This window comes from Heliangelus exortis, chromosome 9, assembly GCF_036169615.1.
Source record: "Heliangelus exortis chromosome 9, bHelExo1.hap1, whole genome shotgun sequence".
Lineage (NCBI taxonomy): Eukaryota > Metazoa > Chordata > Aves > Apodiformes > Trochilidae > Heliangelus > Heliangelus exortis.
Window position 1 is genome coordinate 14,524,469 of NC_092430.1, and position 25,805 is coordinate 14,550,273.

The 25,805-nt window shown below is 44.2% G+C and overlaps 1 protein-coding gene across 7 annotated transcripts in view; it reads left to right on the forward strand.

Annotated features, from left to right (window-relative positions):
* MB21D2 (Mab-21 domain containing 2) overlaps nt 1-25,805 on the forward strand; it is an 89,207-nt gene that overhangs the window by 55,955 nt on the left and 7,447 nt on the right. The window contains exon 1 of one of the 7 annotated variants that reach the window (XM_071752281.1): nt 19,607-20,171. The exons of 5 other annotated variants lie outside the window; for them this stretch is intronic. The gene's annotated coding sequence lies outside the window, so the exon portion shown is untranslated. Of the gene's footprint in view, nt 1-19,606; nt 20,172-21,105; nt 21,234-25,805 lie in introns of those variants that run through there. One more of the 7 variants, XM_071752283.1, reaches the window with a different exon arrangement.

Consider the following 25,805-nt stretch of genomic DNA (forward strand, 5'->3'; position numbering starts at 1 on the left):
TGCATGCATGAATGCTGTTTCCCTGTAAGTATCATACCTGGAAACAAAAGCTGAGTTGTAACTAAGGGATTAAAAAATGCCATTGATCTCAAACTGGTAAAATTTGGCTGAGGACCCTTTTATGAGCTCAGCCATGAAGTGCAGGGGCAGATGGTCCCTTAAGAGTTTCCTCAGGTCCTTAGAGGTGTATTAAGGCATAAACGCTTGTGGCACTCACTGCCCCTGTTAAGGTTGGTGGGCAGCATTCTTAAATTGTGGATTTCGAGTCTCCTGTGTATCCTTCCATGACATTCTGCCTTAGCTAGTGGGGAGCAGTCATAGAAATGGCCACCTGGAGACAGTATACACTCTATAAACCTGGGATGTTTGTTCAGGGTAGGAATGGTTGTACCTTAAACAAGGTTAGCAGGAAGGCAGCTGCTAGAGAGAAGAAAGATAGCTTTATGCAGGGATGTGAAAACTGTCAGCCAGAAGCCTGCCTAGTGGGTATTTGCAAATCTGACTGGTCTGGGCAGAAGAAGTTTCTTTGGAGTGTTATGGACACAGAGGTATCTCTGTGTTAGTGAATGGGATGGAAACCAAGGCTGAGCTGAGCAGAGTTATTCAAGAATTCAAGATGAGAGGTACGTTCCAGGGTACTGAGTGAAACAGCTGATGTCTTCTTTGTCAATGCGTGCCTGGTGATTATGGCTCTCAGCACAGCAGATATACAGTCCCTGAAAATATTTTCATACAGCCTTGCAGAAACAGCCAGAAATTTGTCTGGCCTTTAAGCTTTCCTCTCAAGGTGCAAGTTTGATGAACCCCCACAGTGAAGGAGAAATATGGCTCTGTTATTGTAGGTGGCACTGGTGTGTGATGATGTGATTTAAAGTGATGGCATTCTCTAATTTGTGGCTATAAACCATAGGAACAGACATGTTATGTTGCTGAGGTGACACAGGAGTATAGGAGCCCCCAGACAGCTCCCTAAACTGTAGTGGGTGATGTCACATGAAGGGAAGAGAGAGCACCACAATATAACAGTACAAGTAGTGTAATGGGCTAAGCAGGGCTAAGCTGCTGCAGTGGCCTAGAAAAAGAATGTGATGGCCAAACACTGACTGAAGAGAGGCAAGTGATGCTAGTAAGGCAATAGGCATGATGAGAGGCTGGTACTGAATTAATTTTGTGAACTAAATAGAAGTGTGTTTCGGAGTTAATCTCTTGAAATATTAAGCAATAGAGTCAGCTGAAGTGTTAAACAGTGTCGCAAACCTCAGGGACACTAAATGCAGCATTGAAAACAAAAATATGACCACAAAGAGCTCAGTGCTTCTCCAGCCAGTGATTCTATGGACCTTCTCTCTCTTGTGGCACGAAGCATCTTGAGGTTTTGGAAAGAGCCTTTGGAGACAGATTAGCTCTTAGCAAGAGGAATAGGAGGGAAAGCCCAGCACACATACATGGCTAAGCCCCAGAGAAGGCAACAAGTGTCTTTTAACAGAGAAGACTGCTTACTGCCAGCACAAAATGGTGTAATATGAGCAAGAGCTCATCAAGGGAGTGGAATACAAAGCCAAGGATGTAATAGATGGGAGACAGCCCTCAAAAACAGCATATGTGCACTAGTCTGTGGATGAACTGAGCTGAGTGGATGAATGATGCTGCAAGGAAACCTCATGAGGCTGGGGATGGAGCTGCTTGGTCATTAAAGAGGTGATAGTACAAGCTGCTCTGATTATGCAGATGGCTGCTCTAGCAGGATATTTGCTTAGTTTCAGAGCAAAGCTATAAGCAGAGAAAAACAGGATGGAAGGAAATTAAGATCAAATTAAGTTCTTGTATTAAGGTGGTTAAAAGGGTGTGGCAGGTCTCTCTGTAATACATTGCAGCACATTCTTTAAGCTGAGTTAGTTTTAGTTTTAGTTTTAATAGAGAGAGAAAACAGAGCAGAGCAAAGAATACAGTTCAGATAAAAAGGGTACTCTTTCTATCCAGTGAGAAGGTATTCAAACTGATAGACCTTAATGGAGTGTCTGGGGAAGGTTTGATCATATGCACTAATATTAGGAGCTCTCCTCATCCTTGAAACACGTTGCCTGTCAGGAGTAAATGTGAACACAAAAATGCAAAACATCCCATTTTAGTCATCTGTCAGGGCAGTAGATGGGAGCAGACCTTACAGCCATATTTAGAGGAGGTTACAGTTTTTACACTGCAAAGCAGCTTGGATAAATTATTTGATTTCCTTCGCTGAAACAGCTTCTCTGGCAACACAAACATTGTGCAACATGATTCTGCAGCATACTGTATTCTATCCTAGAGGCAGAGGAAGACCCACCATGTATTTGGTTAACAGATCATGTGAGGGTCTTCCAAGTTGACAGGAACACCAGAAATGCAACCTGTATCTACAGTCTGTCTTGGAACAAGCCAGGCTTGCTCTTTATTTTCTCTGTCAATCCCTAGCCAGTAATGAGTTGGTAGTTAAGATTTTTATGCAACACTAGTAAGTATAGACACTGTGCTGAGGCTTAGAGGACACTTGAAAGGAATTGCTGGAAAACTGAACCTGTGATGTATTGTCCGTCTTTGTCCTTTTCTTCAGCTGCTAGCTTTGGGTCTGAAATGTCCTGGATGGAAAAATTGCTTCTGATAACCCGTAGTACTATTGGCTTCATGGAAATTAAATCTCTATGCAACACATGTTAATGCTCAGTGCTCTTGTCAGGCTGCCTGAGATTAGGACAGAGGTAGGTTCTGAGGACTGCCACCCCACAGGCCACAAGGGATAATCTTTTCTGGTGTCTTGGGGTAGCACAGTTGGAAGAAACCACGTTGTCTTGCATCCTCTCCTGAAACAATCAGACAACTGGTTTTACGGGCAGGCTGGTGGACTCAGTAGGCTGCTGTTTGTGCTCTGAGGTGGCCATAGGTCTAGTCTGACTGATACATAGTTATCTGCAGGGTAGGATGGACAGAGAAAGTGTTTTTTGCTAATAAATCCCATCATCTTCTCTTACATCCTGATAGCATTCTTGTATTACAGCTCTTTTTACCCCTCTTCCATATATCAGCTTTAATTTAGCAGAGCACAAACTGGACAGACTCAGTTTGACAGTTTTTGCCCCTGGAGCTGGATTTATCAGCCAGCAGTGCCAGAAGAGATGCATGTGCCCAGGTATGTTCCTCTCTGCTCCATTCTCTATTATGCAGCAGGATTTGTCTGGACTGATAGTATTGATATAATTCACAGAAGCACTATGTCCAGACCTGTTATTGGCTGGTAGAGAAGTTGGGGTTTTTGATCATCAGGCTCAGGCCAGAATATAATCTCTCTCTTCCTTCTGAAGCAGCAGTGAAGCAGGTCAAACTATTGAGATAATGCTCCAAGAAAGAAACAGCTTAAAATAATGAACTCCTGACTATTGGCACTTGCTACTGCATTTTAAGAGGCATCTACTCTTTGTGCTAACTTTTCATGATAGGAATGGCAGGGAGTGAAGTAAGAAGCATGATTATGATATGAATTCTGTTTTTCTTCCATGCTGCACAAGAATTGCAGGCAGCGATAAACTTACCAGTTGCCCACTGAAATTCATTTCCCCTGACCCACAGGTACAGCGTGGAGCCTGTTGCCATGAAAGCACACATGAAAGCCAAAATACAAACAAATTTAAAAGGAGTTGTGCAAATTCATAGAGAATTTGTCTGGCAGTGACTGTTTAGTATTTACATGTTCACATGTGTAAGCCTCTAAGCCACACTGCTGAAAACTGGGACAGGTTAATCAGAGGAGGTATTGCTGTGGACTGCTGTGCCTTTTTATATCTTCCCCTGAAGTTCATACTTCTTGTCCCTGCCAGACAGCCTGAACTGACTCAGGATTTTTTTTCTACTCTTGTTGAACACTGGCTGTTGCTATGTCACAATCTCTCTCCCACCCCTGCCATTTTTGCCTTTTGCTCAGAGACTTGTCATGCAGGCATCTCAGTCAGAGCCTCCTTGCACAAGGCATTGTCCTAATGAGTGCTGGAGCTCAGAAGTTCCCTTTGCACCCAAGCGGGGCAGCTGCTCCAGTGTGGGTGAGAGAGGAAAGGCAGATGAGAGTATCATGAGCAATGGGGATGTTTAAAAATGAATGGCACAGCAGTTCAGTTGTGCAGACGGGTCAGCTGTTTTGCTTTTTCCACCTGTGTGAGCTTCTCTGATGTGCCTGCCATTGTATTTTGCAGCTTGATCCCTTCTCATTCTTCCTTTGTTTGCTGAGCCCCTGCCTCTGGTACTTGGACTGTAAGGATCTCAAAGTCTGTTAAAGAGTTAAATGCATCGATTTGCTGGCATCTTATACTACCTTCACTAATAGCAGTGGAGTATAAAGTATTTTATCCAACCCTTTTTTCAGCCCTTCTTTTCCAAGGGGCCTGAATATGCAACTCAAGAGTGTTGCTACTGGGAAGGTGATGCTGCTTTGTGTTTGACTAATATCTGGCTGGCTGGCCTTTACACCATAGGCATTTCTCCCCAGGGCTAGCCAGGGATGTTCTCTGTAGGAGACTGTGGGGCACAGTCTTTGTTAAGGCTTTTAATCCAAATTAAGCAATTCGCAAAGCATGTCTTGCTGGAACAAATATTATGACCAAACATGAACAACTCTTAGTTTGTGGACCTGACTGGTTGTGTGTTTTTTCTACCTTTCCCTCCTCCATCCACTATCTGCTAATTGCTTTTCATAAAGTTTATCTGATATGTCTCAGTTGATGGGATTATCATCAGCCATTCATTAGATGCTTTGTATCTCTGTTGAGTGGCTTCGTCTTGGGGGTTCAGGCTTTGGTGTCCATCCTGCAAAACTTCAGGGTGGAGGGGCTTTCTGTGTTGGAAGTGCTGGTCTGTGACCTGTTACCTGCCGCAGTTGGATACCTGGATGCCTGCACTGGTAGATGAAGCCATGCAGACAATGTTCTATGCTGGCTTTTTTCTGCCTACTAAACTCCACACAGCACACTAATACTGCTCTGTTTCTATTCCGATTTTCTTACTGATGCATTCACCTCGCTTTGCCCCAGCACTCACTTCTGCTCCTATCACCTTAACATCCAGCATGGGGCTTTGGGTGAGACTTTCAGGTGTACATTGGGTCAGTCTCTTCACCTTCCAAAAGCAGATGAGGCAGATGACCTGGTCCCTTTTTAGGGCTATACATATGCATTGGGTTACCTTATTGAGCTCCTGTGAATTTAGGGAGCCTGTGTGTTCAGAGATAATACAATGCTTGTCTATGCACTACAAAAATTTGCAGCTTAAAGCTCTTACACTAAGAAGACCTGTCGCATTTCTTTAGGACTACTTCTATGCTTCATCTAAAGTCCCTTCTCAAAGCATCCCTTTAAAATGTGACTCTGCTCAAAAGCTGCACGCGTGACCTTTCTGGTATATGCAAAAGTGGTGCTACTGGTTTTACTTCAGCTTTATTCCCTACCCACGAGTTCATTTATTTATTCATATTTATTTATTATTTGCAATGCCCAGCTATGTAAGCTTATTGCTTACCCCATTCTGTAATCAGTTCTTCCCGTGGCAGGAAAGTGGGAAGGAAAATAAACACATCCTGCAGTGTGTGTTACAAATTGCTGGTGTGCTTGTGTACCTCAGCATTGGCTCTGCAGCTCATCTGCACCTCTGTGTCTTGTGAAAGCTCACAGAGTACATGTTTTATAGGATCCAATCCAGTTCCCACTTAATGGAAAAAATCTTACTGGTTTCAATAGTATATGGATCAGTCTTTTAATCCTATGAAGGAATGTAGCTGTATTCTTCTGTGGATTTCAGCATGACTGCATGCTGAATGCCATAATGACTGCTGCAATATTAGCCTGCATATTTTCCATTGAGGTGTGAAATCATCTTGATGTTTGGAACTACTCAGATATTTTTCTAAACCATTGCTTATCTCTGCATGGAAGCACTGTGCTGTAATAGCCTTAGGACTGACTGACTATTGCATGCTACTGGACTGTGAGTTCCCCCTTAATCCGAGGGATTCCTATGATCTTTTTGAGAACTAGCATAGGGAAAGGGCAGGAGGATGTGAGAAAGATTTTAAAAGGAATTTGTAATGAACCTTTGCAGACAGTTAGGTATTAGAGATCTGACGGATGTCTTACTTTGAAACCATTCTCTAGATTTCCATCATGTTTTAAAACTTTATAGCATTATTGAAGCATATCTAAATGCTACCAAGAAGTTTTCACTGACACATATGTGGGATCTCTGACAATGTTTCAATAAAATATTTAAATATTCTAGCAGAGTGCTGCATATACAGAGATTTAGAAAGGAGTTTTAAAATAATTTTTTTGTGTTACTACTAACATCTCCTATACTGAGATACAAAGCATAATCCCATAAGGTGGGTTTTCTTTCTTTCTGCAGTCAGGTTTAACTTACTGCACTGGATTAATCCTGAAGGATCAGAAACCAGCTACTTTCTCTTCTACATGAAGCCTCTTTCTTTCATACAGTGACTGCAGATACTAATGTCACATTTTCTGTAAAGAGCAATCCTCTTAACAAAACCAAGACCATGCCTCTTCCCCTTGCCTTTCCTCTAGATATAGCTTTTCTTTTTCTGTCTGTAAAAGTTTTTCAACTTCTAATCTTGTGTAATTTTCCTTGGAACTGACAGCCCCCTCTACTGATGTGCCATTTCTCTGAAACAGCTTTGCAAATAACTTCCTTTACACGGCAGAGTGGATGCATGTCTCCAGGGTGGTGGAAGGCACAAACCACAGCATGCTGGCTGCTTTGTTTTGCTTCCTGTTTGAGAGAGATTTTCTTCTCTAATGTTGCATTTCTGCAGATCACTTGTCAGCCTTCTTGCATACTTTTTCATGGCACTGGGAGAGCCAAATGCTGCCTAGTCAGAGGTGTAAACAGTTTGGGATGATCAGCTGTAGTGGCAGAACAGGGCAGCTGAAACCCTTGGCTGAAAATTTGGTACCTGGAAGTCTTAGCAACCGTGTGCAGCACTACAGCACATATTTTGCAGAAGGCAACCTACCTTTGACATTTTCTGATGGTGAAATGGAGCTTCTTTCATGGGCTCATCCCAGTATGCTGGTAGCATCAGGACAAGGCATGTCAATAGTGTCTTCTCAAGCCTTGCTGGCAGATGAGAGCAGAACTTCTTTAAGAATTTCATGCTTTTTCTAGGTTTTTTTTTCTCCAAGAGACCCATCTACCCATCAATGACAATGAGCTGTAGAACTCTGCCATCTATCCTGTGTGTATGTAGAAATTACAGCTTCCAGGACACTGATGGTGACAGCTTGGGGAGAATTGTGTTGGCTTAAGGGGTTCACTCACATTTAGTGCCAGATGTCTGCTTATTTCTAGCTACTGGATTGATGCTAGCTCTGGAGTGGGTGTGGATAAAGGGATTTGGGCAGTTAAAAGAAGGATGGAAAAGAGAAGACAGGTCTGGCTGTTCTTCAGTGCCTCACAGGGTCTTCTTACTGCAGAAGCCTTAAAGGACCTGGGTATCCTGCTGCAACACCCATGGGCAACTCTGACATCTGCCCCCAGATTCACTCCTAACTACTCTCCTTTTTTAACATCAACATGAAATCTGTAGGAGTCTGGCCTCACATGAGCTTGGCACGAACAAAGCTAGAAATATGCTTCTGAGCATGGGAAGCATGCTTTTCCTGGGAATTGTGGCCAGCACAATTGGAACAAGTCAGAGATATAGATCACAGGGTCAGGATAATGATTAGTCCTACCCTTCCCTCTAGTTGTAATTAGCTGTGGTGATGTCACCCTCTGTTCTGACTTCTTGTTGGCATTAATTAGAGAGCTGTACATTTCCTGCCTTTCCCTTTTAATGCCTCTCAAGGAAATTCAGAGTTTACACTCTCTGCTTAATGTCTGCCAGCAAACTTCCTCATCACATGCTCTATGGCCTAACCTCTGGCTTGTAGCACTACCTGGAAATAAGCTTGATTGGGGTGCTTCAGAAGGTGCTTTTCTGAATGTGAACACTTCTGAATTAGAAATGCTCCCTCTGCTTCTCTTGAGCTTGTTTACTTCCATCCAGTTTCATTTTGGATTCAGTCCTGAGGAAGAAGAGGTGTTTAAAACCCACAGTGATGTTACCCACCCCTTTAAAGGAATTGTGTCCTCTCTAGGGAATGTAATTTCTGCAGCTAAGCTAAGTTATAGCGTTAAGATGAGTAACTGAGGAACTGGTGTAGGAACTGCTAGATGAGCCTGTTTCTGTTGGACATTTCCTCTCTACTGGTGGAATGGGGTTTGGGCAGTCTGAACTCAAGCAGTTCTACACTGCTTGAGAAGGACTCAGGATGTTGAGAGCAGGTGGAATCCTGCAGGTCAGGAATGTCATCATGAGCTAGCTGGATTTATAACTAGTTCAGAGTGGACAGTCCTGGTTAAGTACTAAGGCTCCAGATCTGATCCATCAGCTCCTGCACCAGGTTGGTGCTGAGAGAAGGAAAGGAGGTTGTCTCCTCTGCTGGGCTGTCCCTCTTAGTATGTGGGTATGCAGGGCTGCCTATATCCCCAGGCAGCCTCCCTAGAAAGCTTCTGTGCTGTAGATAGAAGCTGACACAGGATGTGAGGAACTAAGGATCTGGCACCAATATTCCTTCATTTAGAGAAGATAATAAAATGCAGTTCAGATCCTGTTGCGAGGAAGCTAAATCCATAGCATCTGTAGCAACATTTGAAGGGTTTATTTTCGTGTTGCTGGATGAAATTTGCCCCCGATCTTCATATTTGTTTTGCAGCCACTTATTTTCCTGGATGACTTCTCAGACATGTATTTTGCTCTGCACAGCCCTCAGCAAGGTGGTCTTGTGGCTCCTTCAGTCAAGCATCTCCCAGTCAGTCCTTCCTTTTGTTTTGGGTGTCTCTCCCTCTTTGAAGTGGGGTGCATCTATCACAATGGATCAGTCAGTAACATGAGGGGGAACACATCCCATAATCAGGAACAGTCTGCCTGGAGAGAAGTGTTTATTATACACAACTTGTTAGGGACTGTCAGTCAACCAGGCTCCCTTTGTTACTCCATAATGTATCATTAATGATGGCTGCTGCTGTTCATTTAATTTCATTGCACACAAGGGCCTTGTCTCTGCCTCTCCAGCCCCTTTCCCCTCTTTATAATCACCAGCACAGAAGAAATTAATAAATTGATTCAGGGAAGGAGAGCTACAGGCTTGCTATGGGCTATGTTTGGTGTCCTTGCTCCTACAGAGTGGTACCTTACTCTTGGAGAAATCTCTTGGATGTCAGTAAAGCTATTTTGGGATTGCTACTCCTCATTACTCCACATCCCAAGGAAGGGGATTGGTTTCTGCCCACACACATACATGACTGTGGGTTACTGGCCTTGTGAAGAGGAGCCAGAGGTATCTCATTACAATGACCTGCTGAGTGCTGCGCATGCATACGCTGCATCCTTTACAGCTTTTCATTTCTGCCCCTCTGGATCTTTGGGCCTTGAGAACATGCTGATGCTGTGCTTGTTGTAATTTTGTGCATCCAGCTCACCTCAATTAACTTAAAAGAAGAAGAATATTCATCTCCTCCAGGGCTTGTGAAAGGTGGCTGGGAGAAACAAGCTTACCAGAGGTTATAAATACACTGAGAAAGTAACTGCTTTCCTTGGAATTTTTTTGGAAACCACAAATAGTGAAAAAACCCAAACTAAACAGCCCTGAGAAGCCCCAGTTAAGACTAGTAGGAGAAAAGGCTAGTTGTAATGCATTTTGTTTGTTAAATAAACCTAAATACGTGGTTCGGGATCAGCCTGTTGGACGCCCTGAAGCTGACTTACCCCTACTGTCAAAGTTTGCAGCGTTCATCTGCAGTTGAAATTCAGCATGCCAGTAACAGCTAGGAGAAGAGTATCTCTAGGGCTTTTTTTTTTTTTTTTTTTTTTTTTTTTTAACAGAGAGGACCAAATCCTGATGTGAGCCATGGTTACCAAACTGCATTTTTGTTGCAGTTTCCAGGATTAGAAATTACCCAGATTGCTTGGGTCCTCTCCTGCTCTGTGGACAATCCAGTCTGCTTTTATGGTCCTGAACCAGCTGCCTGGTGTTGGTTTCAGCACCAAATCTTGCATATGTCCTTATGTGGTGCTGCCTGCTCATATTATATGCTGTTTAGATGCACAAGACACTGACCTGTTTGCTCACGTGGAAACAGTGGTTTCTGTGGCTATTCCAGCATGAAAGCGAGGAGTGGCTTGCATTGAGAATAAAACACCCCTACAAATATATTTCTGCTCAACTTTCCTGGGGTTTTCCATGGGAAGTTTCCTGCTTGTCCTGATATCAAACACCTGTAGCTACTACTCATCAGTCCTGAGGACACTGCATTGCAGTTGGAAGAAAAGAAAATTCAGTCAACTTTAGATGGATTTCTTTAATTCTCTCTCTTCACATCCTTGGCTCCAGGCCATACTCTTTTGGGATTTCCCCCTGGCAAACAGCTTTGGCAGAATGCTCCAGGCTGGGTTCCAGCTTGTTTGCCTTTGTCCCATGTGTGTTGGGGCAGCCAAGGCTGGCTGTGGGTTTCCGGTGCTGCTGGATGGGATCCCACTCTTGTCCGTCTGCATGGGCACGACCTCTCCCTTGTGTAAAAGTGAGGGAAGAGGAAGCTACACACATGTCCTTCACTGGTTTACAAGAAAAACTTGCCTCTACAGCTCATGGCCAACTGCTTGGCCTTTTGGTCAAGAGAGCATCCTGTTCTGGAAGGCAAAGGCCATGAGTGGAGCTGTTTCAAACACCTGATAAGCAGAGCAGAGCAGAGCAAAAGCCTTTGATCATTTTCTGTCTTAAGGGAGTAACTCTCAAAACTGCTTTGCCTCCATTTTTCATTGTTTTCTCTGCTTTGTGATGGTGGGAGACTGTGCAAATAGTTGGTGTGAGAATGAGACTTTCAACTTCACATTCTGGGTTACTTGCTGAATTTCGCTTCTTTACATCCAGTGAATTTTCAGGCTTGATGATGGAGCTATAAATCTTGGTGCTTCCCCCGTCATTCATGGCTAGCATGGGGCAAATAATTATGGAGTCTTAAATCACTGCTTGAAGCTGTAGCATCAGTTCATCATTCCCTTTAAATATCTCTGGCACAGGCTCACTATCTCTGATTTTCATGTCTCACCAGTTGCTATTTTTATGTATTTTGTATGGAAGAGGCTGCACCAAATAAAGCTATGTGTTGTAGCAAGTGTGTGCAGACTTTAAAATGGCTCCCACTCTGTTGTATGCCTTATAACCTGAATTCCCAGCTCAGCTTTTCCCCCATGCCAGGAAATGTCTCCTCTCTTTGAAACTCCTCTTGAGAGATGAAACATTAGTTTTATGCTGTCAGGAGCTGTCATTTCAGGCAATTAGAAATAGATCAGCTGACGCCTGGTAGTTTTGCAAATATCTTGCTTTCCTGCAACTGCTTCATTTCTGGTTTTGAAGACTGTATGCAGGGCAACTCTTCCTGATTCCCTACGTGCACTCTTTGGTTTTGGCTGCTTTATACTGATGATTAATTTTTTGGTAACTGATAATGCTTCTGTGAGGTAGCTTTATTTGTATTGCAAGAGGGGCAGAAGTGGCAAATGTCTCCCTCGTAGTTAAACCAGTCTCTGAAGAAGAAAAGAGAGAAAATAGAAGTTGGTATTGCTGAATGCAGAGGGAAATTAAAAAGCAGCTGTTAGTGCCCTGGAGATATGTCCTCTACCAGGACAGGGAGGAAACATGCAGCATGAGCTAGAGAATTGCATCGATGGAATGGAAATCTTTGTATACCCTTCGGCTACATCTTTCATTAGGAAGATGCTGCCAACCCTCTGCTGAGCACCGATCCCAACCCACCTGTCTGGTCTTGTGCTCTCTCTCTCTCTCTCTAAATGCTCCTGCTTTCATCTGTTTCCAAGTTAAATATTGCCACCTGAAACACACAGCTCCCCAAGAAGACACAATCCGTGTTAGTGAAAGGCTAGGATCTGTTTCTTTGCATTTTAAGTTGAATTTGGATCAAAAAATCAGTGTGGGAGAGTAAGGGAGAGGCTGAGTCATGGCACTAGGAGGAGCACAGCCCTCTTTGATGACCTCTTCAGTGCCTCTGAAGAATCCTGTATGTATGTGAAATTGTGAACTATGGGAATGGGTTATGCTGCCAACTCCATTTTGGCTTTCGCTTCTGTCTCCAAGCCTTTATTTTAACTAAACTAGAGCTATCAGGCAGTTAACCTGAGTGTTCTACCTTGGAGATGTGCTACCCTAGATGATAGCTTAGTTTCCTACCAAACTGTTGTTTGAAAGAGGTCTCCTTGACAACAAAGTTTCTTGGCAGGGATCTCCTATCACTGGATAGAAGATAAACAGAGAGTCTGGAAGGTAACCAAATGCCAGGAGTTGGTCTCTCTGCTATGTCAGACATCTTCAGTGACAAAGGCAAAGGAGAGTCTGCCCTCATCCAGAAATAGCAAGGCAGTGAGGCTCCTGACTCCCTTTGTGCACTTAGACGGGTGGAAAGGAAAAACAAGTGGTCTGGAGGAGCATCCTATTCAAAACTTTGATTTGTCACAGGATCTGAGCCCCTGGGGGAGCCTTTTGTGAGGAAGTCAGAACAGTGGAATACTCAGGGCTTGAGGGCTTAGCAACTGTGCCAGTGATGCATCAGCTGAGTGCTGGGAAAGGCCAGGACTTGGGCAGATGGAGTAAGGGAGACTGGAGGCAGGGGAGCCTGGCCTTGTGCCAGCCTGTGGAATGGGTGGGCAGATCACAGAGTGGATCTGGAGGGAGGTCAGAGGAGGATAATCCTCTAGCAGTGATGAAGGCTGCAGCTGTTGGAGGGGGGGATTGCAGAGCTCTGCTGCTGCTGTGCTGTGGCTATCAGCAGAAGTCTGCCTGGCCTGAAAGCTGCATGAAGTGGGGTGCTGATGAGCTTATCTCCTTCCTTTGGTCAGTGTCCCAGTGGATGTTCTGCAACCTTCAGCTAAAGGTGGTGGAGCCTGGAGGTGTGCAGAGCCTTGGATAGAGCCTTGTCCAGCATGGAATGAGTTTGTAAGATACTGGAGATAGACAGTAGCTGGCACAGACAGCAGTGTCCTGCTGGAGCTGACATGTGTGTTGCCTTAGAATAGCTACCATACTCAACTTCCATTTCTGTCCATCTTTGCAGTGAGTTACAACACTCTGCACTGTCTGGATGATGCTTCCCAGATGCCCCAGTGGGGCAAGTGGCATACTCTGGTGGGAATGTTTTGCTCATGCTGAGAAGGGAAGCAAGCAAGAATCCCAGCAGTAGAGCTAGTGAGAAAGTGAGGGCTCTCCGGGCCTCTGTAAGCCACTTGATATTGTCCTTGGCAGAGGTACCCAAATTGTGCTGCAGAAGCTGGCAGGCAGGTGCCTGTGATAGAGGCTTTTGCTCCTGCTCTCTGTAGCATTCCTAACTCTCCAGTGTATACTGCTGCTAAAACAGCTGCTTTTGAGACCACAGGGAGTTTGGCTGGGTGGAAGATATGTGAAGGGAAATTAGAAAATCCAGCAGTGTTCCTTTCTGGTGTGAAACTGGGCAACTAGAAGAGCACAGCAAGGCAGGGACAGTTAGGTGCTGGGAAAAGATGTGCTGCATCCCTGCCCTGTGGAGAAAGGACCTCTCTGTCATGGGAATAATCTCCACTGTTCTTACCATCCCTAGGACTGCAGATAGATCCTTTTTTGGAGAGCTTTCCCAGGACATCACTGGCCCAGAAAACAAAACGTGAGATCTTTCTACCCCTTCCCTGTCAGGGGCATCTCTCCACCTCCCTCCATGAGGCCCAGTGGCTTTTACTTTGCTATTGCTTTAACCAGTAAGTTGTGGAGAGAGCTGACACCAACTAACCAAGGGGAACCTCAGAAGGAAGAGCAGTGAGCTGTTTTGCCAAACTTGAGGCACTCAGAAGCTAAGAGTCAGACTCTAAAAATAAAAGCTCTTGGTGTATTTTTATTTCTGTTCTGTTTTCTTCAGCTTTTTAAGTCTTTCTGAGCCTCCTCTCCTTCAGGGTATTTTCAGTTATTTGCAGCTGTGATGGATAGGAATTGCTCTTTTTTTTTTTTTTTTTTTTTTTTTTTTTCTCTCTCCTCATAAATTTAAGTAGAAACTTTTGCCCTGTTTTGGGACTCCAGAAACTGGGAGCTTCAGGTAAAAGATAGGTACAGAAGATGAGTAAGAATTGGCAATGTGGCTAAATGCTGAGCATTGAAAACTTACCAAGCACCTCCAGCACATCTTTTCTTAGTGACAGGACCTGAACATGATACAAACACTTGCCTAAGGCTAAGGGAGGCTTCGAGGCTTTGAGAGGCACAGGTCTGTAGGTGTCAGTTAGGTTGGTACATGAAGGTGATGAATGAGAATGGATCTTTTTCTGTGTCATAGCCAAAAATGGCTGTAACAAAACGTAACAGTCATCAGTGTCCTGTTGAGAGGGGCTGTTGATGGATACTGTCTCTGAAGTACAGACAGGTCTCTTTTTTTTCTCTCTTTTTTCATTGGGAAGTTTGAGATCTCTCACACTCAGCGAGCAAAAGCTGTAAGACCAACCTCATCCCTGCTTCTTCTCATTCTGCAACTTGGGGTGTGCTGGAGCAGGCAGATCAAATAGTTACGAAGGGTGTGAATAAGCCCTGGGAAAGAGCAAGCAGGCAGCTTGTTTTATGTTTGCTTCCCTGTGTTTGTGTGAGTCAGAGCTGGCGGTGGTCCTGCTTTCACCTCAGAGAGAGAAGGAAGTGTGTGAGAGCCCCACGCTAATTTGCTGAAAATATCTGCAAGCCGGGCTCTTAAGATGCTCACAAGAGATTGCAACTGCTCTATCTATTGATTCTTTTTTTGCATCCTTCAGGTTAACAGCTTTTAAAAGGCAGTGAAACAGGGAAAGAGCATGCATGCAGCCCACAGTGTATAACTGTCTGTCCCAGGCCTCACCTGGACGAGCTGTGTGTGTCACCTTACAGGGTGCAAATGAGTGACCATAGGGCAGCCAGTGGGATGGTGTGTGGTGGCAGATATTTGAAGCAACAGAGAAGTGGTAAAAAATGTCTTCTGTTACTCTGGAGACTGCTGGCATGCCATGCCATGCCACTGTCACAGCAGCAGAGGGGCTGGCTCTCCACCATCACACACCAACTTTGCCCTGAGCATTCTGAGACCAAGATGGTTTACACCTGAGCTAGTGCAAGTAGTTATTCTCCAACGCAGGGAGCAAAATACAAATACCAGTTGAATGTCCTGTAACAGTGCATAACTGCATCTTTTGGTTCTGTTTTTAATCAAGTGTGAAGCTAAATTTTATACTCTCATCAAAGATTCAACTTCTGGGGCCATTCAATGATGCTGCAAAAAACCCAGCATTGTTTCTGAGCAGGGGAATAAGTCTAGAAAGGCAGTGAGGAAGCTTGTAGCCTGAGGACTAAGGCAGCAATGAACTACAGGTTCCTTCCATGTTTCCATGGGCCAAGTCCGTACATGAGCTCTTATTAGAGGGTTTGAACATAAAGGTTGGCAGAGTAGCCTCTGATCTAGCTGGCGTGTTGGGAAAAGAAGGAAGAGTGCTTTGACTTGCCAAGGGATACAGGGTTTGTGTGATGGCCATGCATTCAGTCAGCTCAGCTGAGCTGAAGGGAGGTCAGTGAGGAGGCTGCTGTCACTGAAGCCATTGCTGTGGGGAGAGCAGCTGTGGTTTGGGGGCTCACTAAACCAGGGGTAAGCATCTCAAGCCGATGGAAAAGCCAGCCATCTCCCAGCATTCATCCTTCATGCAATCAAGTGATTACTCTTTATCAAGACACATTCCCCTGAAGCCCAGTTCCTGCAGTTCCTCCCTGCTTTAAGCAATCTTCACTTTGCTTGCTTCTGCACTTGTTTCTTCTGTTACACAAACTCTGGTCTCCGGCCCCTGAGCTCAAATACTCTGGGCTTTCCAAAGCATGAGACTGAATTGCAGTCTCTGGCTCCTCCCTGCTGTGTGCCCAGCTCATCCTTACATCAAGCAACCATGTCAGGGATCTAGGGAGTGTTGGTGTTCAATGCTTAATGCCCATGTATGTTGTCTGAACTGCCACAGTTTGGCGTTAAACCCAGATGACTCTTTGTGGGTTTCAGCAGTTCCTCCCTGGGGAATCTGCAAGCTTTCTGTGCTACTTCATTCACTTCTTGTTCCCCTGTTCTTCTGTGAATGTGTGCCTGTCCTCAGGACTTTCGTCATCCCTGGCACCCTGACTTCCGCAAAGGAGAGGATTTCCTCCTGTGGGCTGTAAACTACTCCTCCATCCAGCTCTCCTGCAAGAAGTGATTTGCCCGTCACACTGTCTGACTGTTGGAGCTGGGCAGACGTGCCTTGCACACCACACCTTTCCCTTTAATTGTGGTGGAATGGGAAAATGTTATGGAGATTCGTTATCCATGGAGTGTTGTCTAGGGAGTGTTCCAATACCTGAAAGCCAGTTTTAAATGAGCTCACTGGTGGGTTGCTTCTGGCCATGTTTGTCTTAAGCCAGCAAGAGAAGTATCCCAGCAGTATTCCCCATGAGAGCCTCTGAGCAGTGTTTCCAGGGTCGGGACTGTTCCAGGGCACGTCTGCTAATGAGAAATACATGTTTGTGTCATCTGCTAAGGTTTCTGCTGGCTCACACCTAGGGTGTGGGTGTGACAATAGCTATTTAAATGCAGCTTCAGAAGAGTTTGTAGGAGAGACACAGCATCCCCTGAGAGCTGCTTGCTGTTGCTTGGCACGGTGCTATAGTGTGTGCAGCAGCAGCATTACCAATGCCTTTTTTTGTGGTTGCTAGTTTGCTATTTCTGTAAACTGAAAGCATCCTTGATTTTGTTCCTTTGATGCTTCCTCATCCCAGTTGTGTTGTGCACTGCCAGATGCTCTGACTGCCTGTGTTAAAGCACTCACATCTAAGGCTGCATTACACGTACTCACTGATCACCCTGGGCTTGTTCCTTTGCTTGCCCACAGCTTAGCTGACACCCAGTTTGATGGGTCTTGGTGCTACAGGTGGAGTCATGTTGTAACCTTCTTGCCTATTCTACAGCACATTGCTTACAGCAGAGGGTCTGTATCTTGCATTTCTGAGGAGTCACGCTGACAAAATAGGAATAAAATTCTTTGAGTAAGAAGCTATTTTTTACTTCCAAATATCTTGCTATTTAGTTCCATTTAAAATTTATTTAGTTCATAAACTTTATACACTGGATTAAAACACGCAGATACCACTTTACAATAACACTATTGTTGATTTTTTTTTTTTCTTAATTATTTCTTCCCTCCCCCATCTGCAGATAGGCTCTCCATATGTTGCCCTGAAACAGCTCCAAAATGCCAGCCCTGCTCCTCAAATATATAGCTTGGATGTATGTGCACTCCTACATGACCGCCTTTGCATTGAATTTTGAATGCTCCTAGTTTACTTTTATTGTATTCACTCTGTTCTGAGGATGATAATAACTGATTAGTTAGGCATTGATTTTGCCTCCTCAGTGTTCAGTTCAAATAACCAGAGGGTTCTGTCCCTTAGACCAAAGTGCCTGCTTCCACTGATGGCAGAAACTGCCCCTTAGCCTGTGTGCAGGTGTGAGCTTGCTGTGAATTTGCTTGCTTTGCAAGGAAGAAATAGAAAATCTAAATTTTGAACTAAATTTACCTGCTGTGATTCATTCAGAGCACTGCTCTTTTCGTAACTTATTAAAATGCATTAGCAATAAATTTTTAACAGTGCTTCTATAAGCAGCAATTGTTCTGCCTTGAAGCTGTGATACACACTGCCTGCTCAGTTATGCTGCTGTGTAAAGGGGCATAAATGCTCAAAGAGCAATGGCACAAAAGGAGCTCTGTACAGATGGCTTGGATAAAATGCTGGCCTTTCCCTTCAGTCATCGCAAGCTGGAAATCTGGCATTAAATAGGATTTGTAGACAGTTTCGGTGTCTGTCTTCTGGCTTATCCCCTCTTAAATTTACATCTTGCTCCCGCCCCTGTACACTGTATCAAAGGAGTTCTGACATGGACTAGATGAAAATTATGTACCAAATCTGATTTGACAGAAGATAGCCTGGTACTGGAGGTCTCTTTCCTCTTGTAGCAGTAATTGTGTCAGAGCTGACTTCCTCTTCACCGTGAACCCTTGCAGCTGGTGGGGAAGGATGCTTATGTGCCTGAATGTGGTTTCTTCCTTTGCCCATACTGCAGTGTGAAAACTCTATTGCCTTTTGTTTTGAACGCTTTCTTTTTTCTCTCTGCCCTCGAATCCCACAGGCTTGCTGAGCTCTGCAACTCACATACAGCGGTGCATTCGTGCCATCTGCTGACAGAAGAGATGACTGCATGTACCAGTTTTGCTGGAGTTTTTTTCACTACGGCTGTGAGGCTCTCATACAAGAAAGAACAATGACCGTGCCCGTAGCAGGGGGGAATGTTTCTTGTCTTCTTTTTAGGGTGGCTGGGTAACTGTCAGTAAAGTTTGAAATAAGATTTGGACCCCAATATTATAGTCTAAAGAACAAGCATTAAAGCAGAATATATTAGTAGCATCATGATTTCCATGAACCATTTTTCAGAGAAGGGGCAGAACGAAGCTTTCCCCTGACCCAAGGTCCTGTGGAATATTTCTTGCTAATCTTCTGAGTACTCAGAATATAGTTTGAGACAGGAATTTGAGATTTAGCAACAAATCCTACTTTAAAGGGTCCTCTCTATAGGCAGTGAATGCCAATGGCCGGTCTGAGCACAAACAACTGTTGCCTCTGGAAATCAGTGTATTTTTGCCCTCCTCTGAGCTGTACCTGTGGGGTGGGCTGGCTGATGTTTGAGCTTGACTTGGAAGTTCTCCAAACCCCATTTAGAATTGACCCATTCCTCATGGAGAAGCACATCTAAGAGGTCCTCTTGCCTAAAGGCGATGCTCCTTTTGGTGGGTTGTTTTGTGAGTCTGGGAGAGCAGAGTAGGATGTACAGGAAGGGGGAAGGAAGTTGTCAGAGGAAAACTAGGGAGGACAATGTCAGTTGTTGTAGCTGGATTGTATTCACACAATACCCATTTCTGTTGAGCTGGGAAGTGTTTTCGTGTAAGGGATAGCAAGCCCTGCAGGAACTGAGTATCCACTGGGAAATTTTACAAAGTGTATTCACAGCAGCATCTATACAATATAGGTGAGATTTTTAATTAATTTATTTGAAGGGTCTGTATTCTCCATGTACCTGCCTCTTCTAACTTCTTTAACAGCATTTGTGAATAAAGCTTTTTAGAATTTTTCATTATTGCTACATATATCTTAGGGAATTGGTAGGATTAAAGTTCAACATTATACACTGTATAAAACAGTAAAGAATGTAGTTTAATTTTTGAGAGAAACTTCAAATGCATCAGACCTCAAAGGACAAAATCTACCAGTATACTCTGGGTTCCCTTAAGGCTTATTACTGGAGTGGTGTGCAGTTCCCTTTTAAATAAAGCCGAGTATAAACAAAGCATTTATATTTTCCACATTTTTAGGGGAAAGATAAGTGAACCAGCTGAACTTACTATGTTACTGTATTTCAGTTGTCAAAGGTAGCTGCCCTTCCTCTGTCCTTCTTTCAAAAATGCCTGGAGAAAACGAAATGCCTGGAGAAAGATTTTGTTAGATTTTGTGGCCTGCCTCTTAACTTCATGGATGTTTGGGTTGGGAATGCTGCCTCCTAAAAGCTGTGGGGATTGGTGAATAGGATCCAGCTCCCTTGACCTTTTTATAGTCACCGGGGTGAAGCTGCCCTTATAGAAGATGTGATTGCAAGAATTTGCAAAAAGCTTTGATTGTTATCAGCTTTCAATTACGAGAGGACTTTGACATCCTACCCCATGAAGCTGCATAAGTTTCTGGCAGTTCTCTAGACCCAATCTTGCTTATGTCCATATTCCACTAGAATTTTAGCTGAGAAAGGATTTTGGGGTTAGGCTACTGCAGAAATGGCTTTTTTGAACATATTTTGTGAATTTTATATTTGATCAGCAACATTTTTGCTTTCTCTTCTCTCCTTCACCTCACAATATAACTATCATTCTGATAAGCTGAGAGAATCCCAGGCCTGCTCTCAATAAACGTGTGCATGAGGCTCTTTAGTGCCAGGTAAGTACAAAATGGCTTTGTGACACATATGGAACTGGTCTCCTGGAATTTCTCTTGAGTTAGCAGAGCAGGCAAAATGGGGTGAGAGATTTTTTTAGAAGCATTCCAAGCCCTGCTCCTGGTGTCAGAGAGGTGCTCAAAAAATACAGCCCTCATGTCCATGCAAATGCTTACAGGGCATCACCTGGCTGTGAGCACTGCCTCAGAGATCCACTATCTCCTCCTTCCCACCAGACAATTTATACCTTACATGGGAAGGAGGGCAGTTGCACTATCTGGATCTTGCAGGCCAACCTGGCTACATGACTTCTTACTGTTGCTTTCTTAATATCACAGTGTGTTTCACCTTTGGAGTCCTGTGCCAGAGACAGTGGCATCTTACTGTGTGCCTTCACACAGTGTGGCCCAGGTTCTACTCTGCAGTAGCAGTGGTTGCTTTTTCCTTTCTCCTTCCTTTTAAGTTTAATGGTGCTTCCTGGCTGCTGCCTCTGCTGCAGGGATGAGAAATCCTTGGCAGCTGCAGGGGCCATGGATTTGGTGCTTGATGTAAAGCGAATCCACACAAAGCCTCCTGCTGCACTCTTTAAAAGATGACAGTGCTCAGCTGCACATATAAATGACTATAAAACATGAAAATTTAGGGACTGACAGTCTCTGTTAGAAACTTCTGCTGGCTTTTGTGTGCTGTCAAGTAAGACCTCTGCAAGATGAAGCTGAGGCAGGATGGTAGGATCAATGGGACATGGACAGGCAGGTTTGGAGTCCTTCGGTTTTCCTCTGTCTGCTGTAGAAAGGGAGGAGGAATGCCCTTGACATTTCTACCAAGTGTCCTCATTTGCTTCAGCGAAGCTGCTCTGTTTTCTGTTAGCAGAAAATCTGGCTTACAACTTCTTTTTCTCGTAATGTGGGCAAAAAGGAATTGTACATGACTGTCAAAGCCAGCCAGCACTTTTCACTCAGCTGATGCTGTACGATGGGGTCTTGACAAATATACTTAATATTGGTGACTTCATCTGACTCCACATGGCTGTAGAAATGTTCTCAGTGGTGGGTAGGAAATTGGTGAGTACTGCAGGAAAGCTTGATTGTAGCTTCATGATCTCTTGGTCATTCTCTGACCAAGAATCTGCATTCCCTGCCTTATCTTAACTAGTCCAATCCGTGCTTATCTGCAAGGACAGGGAAAAATTATAACATGGTTCAGAGCTGTATGGATGGAGTTCATTGAATTCTGGGGGCTTGAGTGAGGATTCACTTCATGTTATCTTCTCCACCAGATGCCTCAGGAAGGCTTCTGAAGACACCTGCTTTCCTTCTGCTCTCAGAGAATGGATTTCCCCTATGCTCAGTGCTCTTTTGTGGCTTGGCTGTTTTCCTGGAAGCATCCTTCATTCCCTTTCATTCTGACCAGTCCCATGATAGATAGGTTTAGTCATTGGTAGAAAAAGAGAATGAAAGTGATGGGGGATGTCATTTGCATCATGTCATTGGCCTCAGGAGCCAAGTTTGAGGGATTTTAAGGGAAAATCAAGAACATTAGATTGAATTACAGCTGCAGTTATCCATCATCAACATCAACATCCATCCATCAAATCTCTGCTGTCTGTTTGCTGCCATGTATGCTCCATATGTAAGTTTTAGCTTTGCTGGCTGATTTAATCCTTTTAAATCAAGGACAAATCTCCCACTGCTCTGCTGCAAGGTAGAGCTGTTATTACAGACTAGGCAGGCACTGAGGATGGGCAGTGTTTATTTGGGGCTGGTTCATAAGGAATAGTGCTGTGATTTGCTCTGGCTGTGACTTGTCTTTGTAGAATATGGGAACAGAAAACAGGGTAGTATTTAAGCAGCTTGGAAGAGAATTTCCAGTGTATTGGATAACTGTAAGTAAAAGGCTTGGCAGAACAGCTCCAAGTGCATTTACAATGGAGGCTCTTGTGTTATTTACAGGGTGTGGGAGTGTGGTGGCATTCCTCTGGGCACAGCCCTCTGGCTGGCATCTGAACATAAAGTGGTGTAGCAATGTAGCCCTTTTAGGACAGTCAGACAGGTGCCAGACAGTAATAACTGTGTACAGAAAAATGTCTCAGAGGAGCCTAAAGTGCTTTTGCAACCTTGGAGTCAAGTTCTGCTCAATATATATGTGTGCCCCTCTGGCTGACTTGGAGAGGGAGAAGAATGTGTTCCCAGGTCGGGAAGGAAATGGCTTTGCTCATCACTGGAGAGCTGCCATGCCTCTTGAAGAGGCACCTGGTGCTGACTGGTTAGGTTGGAATGAGGGCTTGAGGGAAGCTGGAGACTTTTTTTCAACTGTGCAGCCTTCAAAATCTTCCCTTATATTACTTTCACTGTTGTTTTGTGTCATTAATGCCCTTTGTAAACTGGTGAGATTGGTGTTGGCTTTTTCAGGGGGAATATCCCGAAGGTGAAACTAAATTTTAGGGAGGATGACTTCATTACATTGAGCAAACCAGCAGTGGAGTGGAGCTAATCTAGCAAAAAAGGTTGCTGAGGTATTTCCCAGTGGACTGTTAAGATATCCACATGGAAGTCAACTTTTCATGCAACATACAGTGTTGACCAACTCATTTCTCATAGAGCTTAGCAATATCAGGGCCCACTCAAGTTCTGAGAAGGACAATCGGGTATATAAAGTTTAAATAAGTTGTCCCTTTCAGTGTGAAAGATGCCTGACTAAACTGTGTAAAATCCTCAGTGATCTGTGGAATGTGCCAAGTTTCTATATATTGCCTAGTCAGCCAGCAAAAGGAAATATTTTTTGAGACAAGATGTACTTTGTGAAACACAGTGCAGCACAGCATTGACTACACAAAAATATACCTTTTTTAGAAAGCAATGAGAAACGTTCCCATCAGGTAAGGCAATCAGTGCTGTTAAAGACAAAGGTGCAAATGCTGCCTCTGGTTTAGGAAATCCCCAAACCAGAGACTGCTTGAAGGTTGCAGAGGGAAAGTTACTATGCCGTACTTTCCTTACTCTTAAGCTGTTCTCCTAAAAGCAGTCAGTAGCAGTTGCCTGAGATGTGATACTGGGTTAGATGGATGTGGCATGTACCTCACTGAGTTTGTTATGCTCTCGTAAGCATTTTTGTTCACTCTCGTAAGAACACAGCAACAGTGAAGGCATGAGGAAAGCAAGGGTAGAACAGCCGCTCCTCAAAGGAGCTGCATGTTTGCACTCAAGAAGCTCAACCTGGTTTGTACTCACTGTTGTTATCTTGTAAGTACGGTCAGAGAGAGAAGTTCTGGTGTATCTCCATCAATCTAACATCTTGCTGAATCCATAGCAGTGCTCTGTATGGGTATGAGCAGGACTGGCCTATCTAGACACTGTGTAGTGCTTACCAAAGCACTTAGTCCCAAAGGGTTGAATTGATAAAACAATCTGTCCCCTGGCAGATTTTATCTCTGGGACTGCAGTTCTAGGCTAAGTGGCATCTTGTGCCATTTCCAAAGGGAATTTTATGTGTTATGCACACTTAAAAATATGGACACCGTATGGACACAGTGTACAGTGTTAAGCAGGGTGTAGCAGCAAGCTGTTCTAAGTACCCTTTCTGTCTCCTTTTCCTTCTGTTCTTCTTGTCAGCTGCTCTCAGACCTCATCACACTTATTCTTCAGACCCTAAAGCACCTCACAGACTTGCACATTGTAGACTTTCAGCTTTCAGACACTCTTATAAAATTTGGCTAATGTGACTCTGGAGTAATTCCATTGGATAAGCAGGCTATAAACCAGACATCAGTTCGGAGGGTGAGTTGTAAACCCTTCACTTCTCAAAGCAGAAATGCACAGCAGTGCAGGGGCTCCCTCTGAGAACAATGGTTCCAGTTCTGGAAGCAGTCCAGCCCTGCTGCTGTGGTCTCTGTGACCTGAGTATTTTAGCCAAGCAGGTCACCACAGTAACACTGCTGCTGTATTTGGTGCCAAGTTTTGGGTGCTTTTGGTGATGGTGACAGCACCATCCTTTGCTTTACAGGGTGACCCTTTGGATCTGGGCTTTTTCTTTCTTTTTTTTTCTTTTCTCTATTTTTTTTCCCTCTTGTTCCATGAAACACCCCTCTCCATTGGCAGACAGGATTTCAGCTATGTTTTCACCAGGGCACACAAGAACTGGAAAAAAACTGAGATGCTACTTTTAAGACTGTTTTTAAAGCAGACTTCTGAGAAAGAAGCTGATTTCTTTTATGAGGGGGTGCTGGCTCCTTACAGTGTGTTCTGTCACCATGTCACAGGATTTCTAAAAGGATCAGAATCAGTAGGCCACTGATGTATCAGTCTGCAAAGAGCAGTTGCCTTCACTCACCTCCTATATTTGACTAAACCAGTACCCCCCAGTCCAGCCTCCCCACTCACCTTCCACCCCCTGCCTGCTGCCAGCAGTCCTCTCAAAGTGTGCTTTGTAACAGAAGACTCCCCCAAAGAGCTGACTCGTTTAGTTCTTCTGTATAACAAAAACTTGTGCTGCTCATAAATAGATTTTCAATTAGCAAGGGAAATTGAAGAATCCATGCAGCCCAGCTGGATCAGAGCTGGCTGCCCATCCTATCTTAAAGAAGCCCCTGAAATTCAGCACACACCACTTGGGCATAGCTGGAGGACCTCTGCCATGATCTTTCCTGTGAACATCATTCCTCTTCCACAGGATCTGCTGCTTGATTCAATTCTTGCTGCAGAATTGCCAAAGAACATCAGAGTGCTGTTCTGTTTATGAAAAATGACAAAAACTTTCTTTTTTTTGACTAATCTGGAGTTTTACATATTTCTTTTAGCGGTCAAGGGTAATAATGGCCTGGTCAGGTCAGATCCTGACATTTATCATGAAATTACAAATTGGTTCTCTGCTAATAACATCTTTTGTGTGGTTAGTGCTGCCTGAGCAATTCCAAGCAATTTCTGAGCACCCAAGAGGTCAAGCTTTCTTAGCTTTTGGGGCTTACAGGAGGGCAATGATTTTATATAGAGGAAAAGAAATTTTGCCCAAGGTTATGCATCAAACTGAGTAGAATTGGGGGAAAAACTCAAGAGCCCTGACTCTGCTGGATCCTGAAGACAGATAAACCAGTAGCAAGGAGGGAAGTAAAGTGATATGTGTGGGTGATCCTTAGACATCCTTGTGTAAGTAATCACCTATACAAGGCAGATCTCTTCTATACATCTGCTCCTTAGGTTGCCAAGGGGCAGGAGGGAGGCATGCATCTAGCATAGTGTTCTTTGACCTCCCTGGTGAGATAAATGGGCACTACCCCTGTCTCTGGTAGCAGACATGTCAGCTTCCTTGAAAACCTGTGTGAGTTCAACTTGTCTTTGACCCTGGGACTCCCCTCAGAGCTTGGTTAGTTTCTTAGTGACATATTTCTGTGTATCTCAGCCTGGGACTGGGGCATGCAGTGCCACCAAGCAAGCTTCCCTATAAGAGTTCTGTTCTGCTTCTTGCTAGAAGTGCTGAACCAATGAGGGCAAATCATAGCTCTTCAATCAAAAGCAATTCCCATCTTGTTTTGGTCTCAGAGATGTGATAGGTTTCTGGAACCCCTCTGGAAAGCTGTGTGAGAAATCACTTCTCCCAGGACTTTGGATGGGTCTTCAGAGGAATTTAAACATACAGCCCTG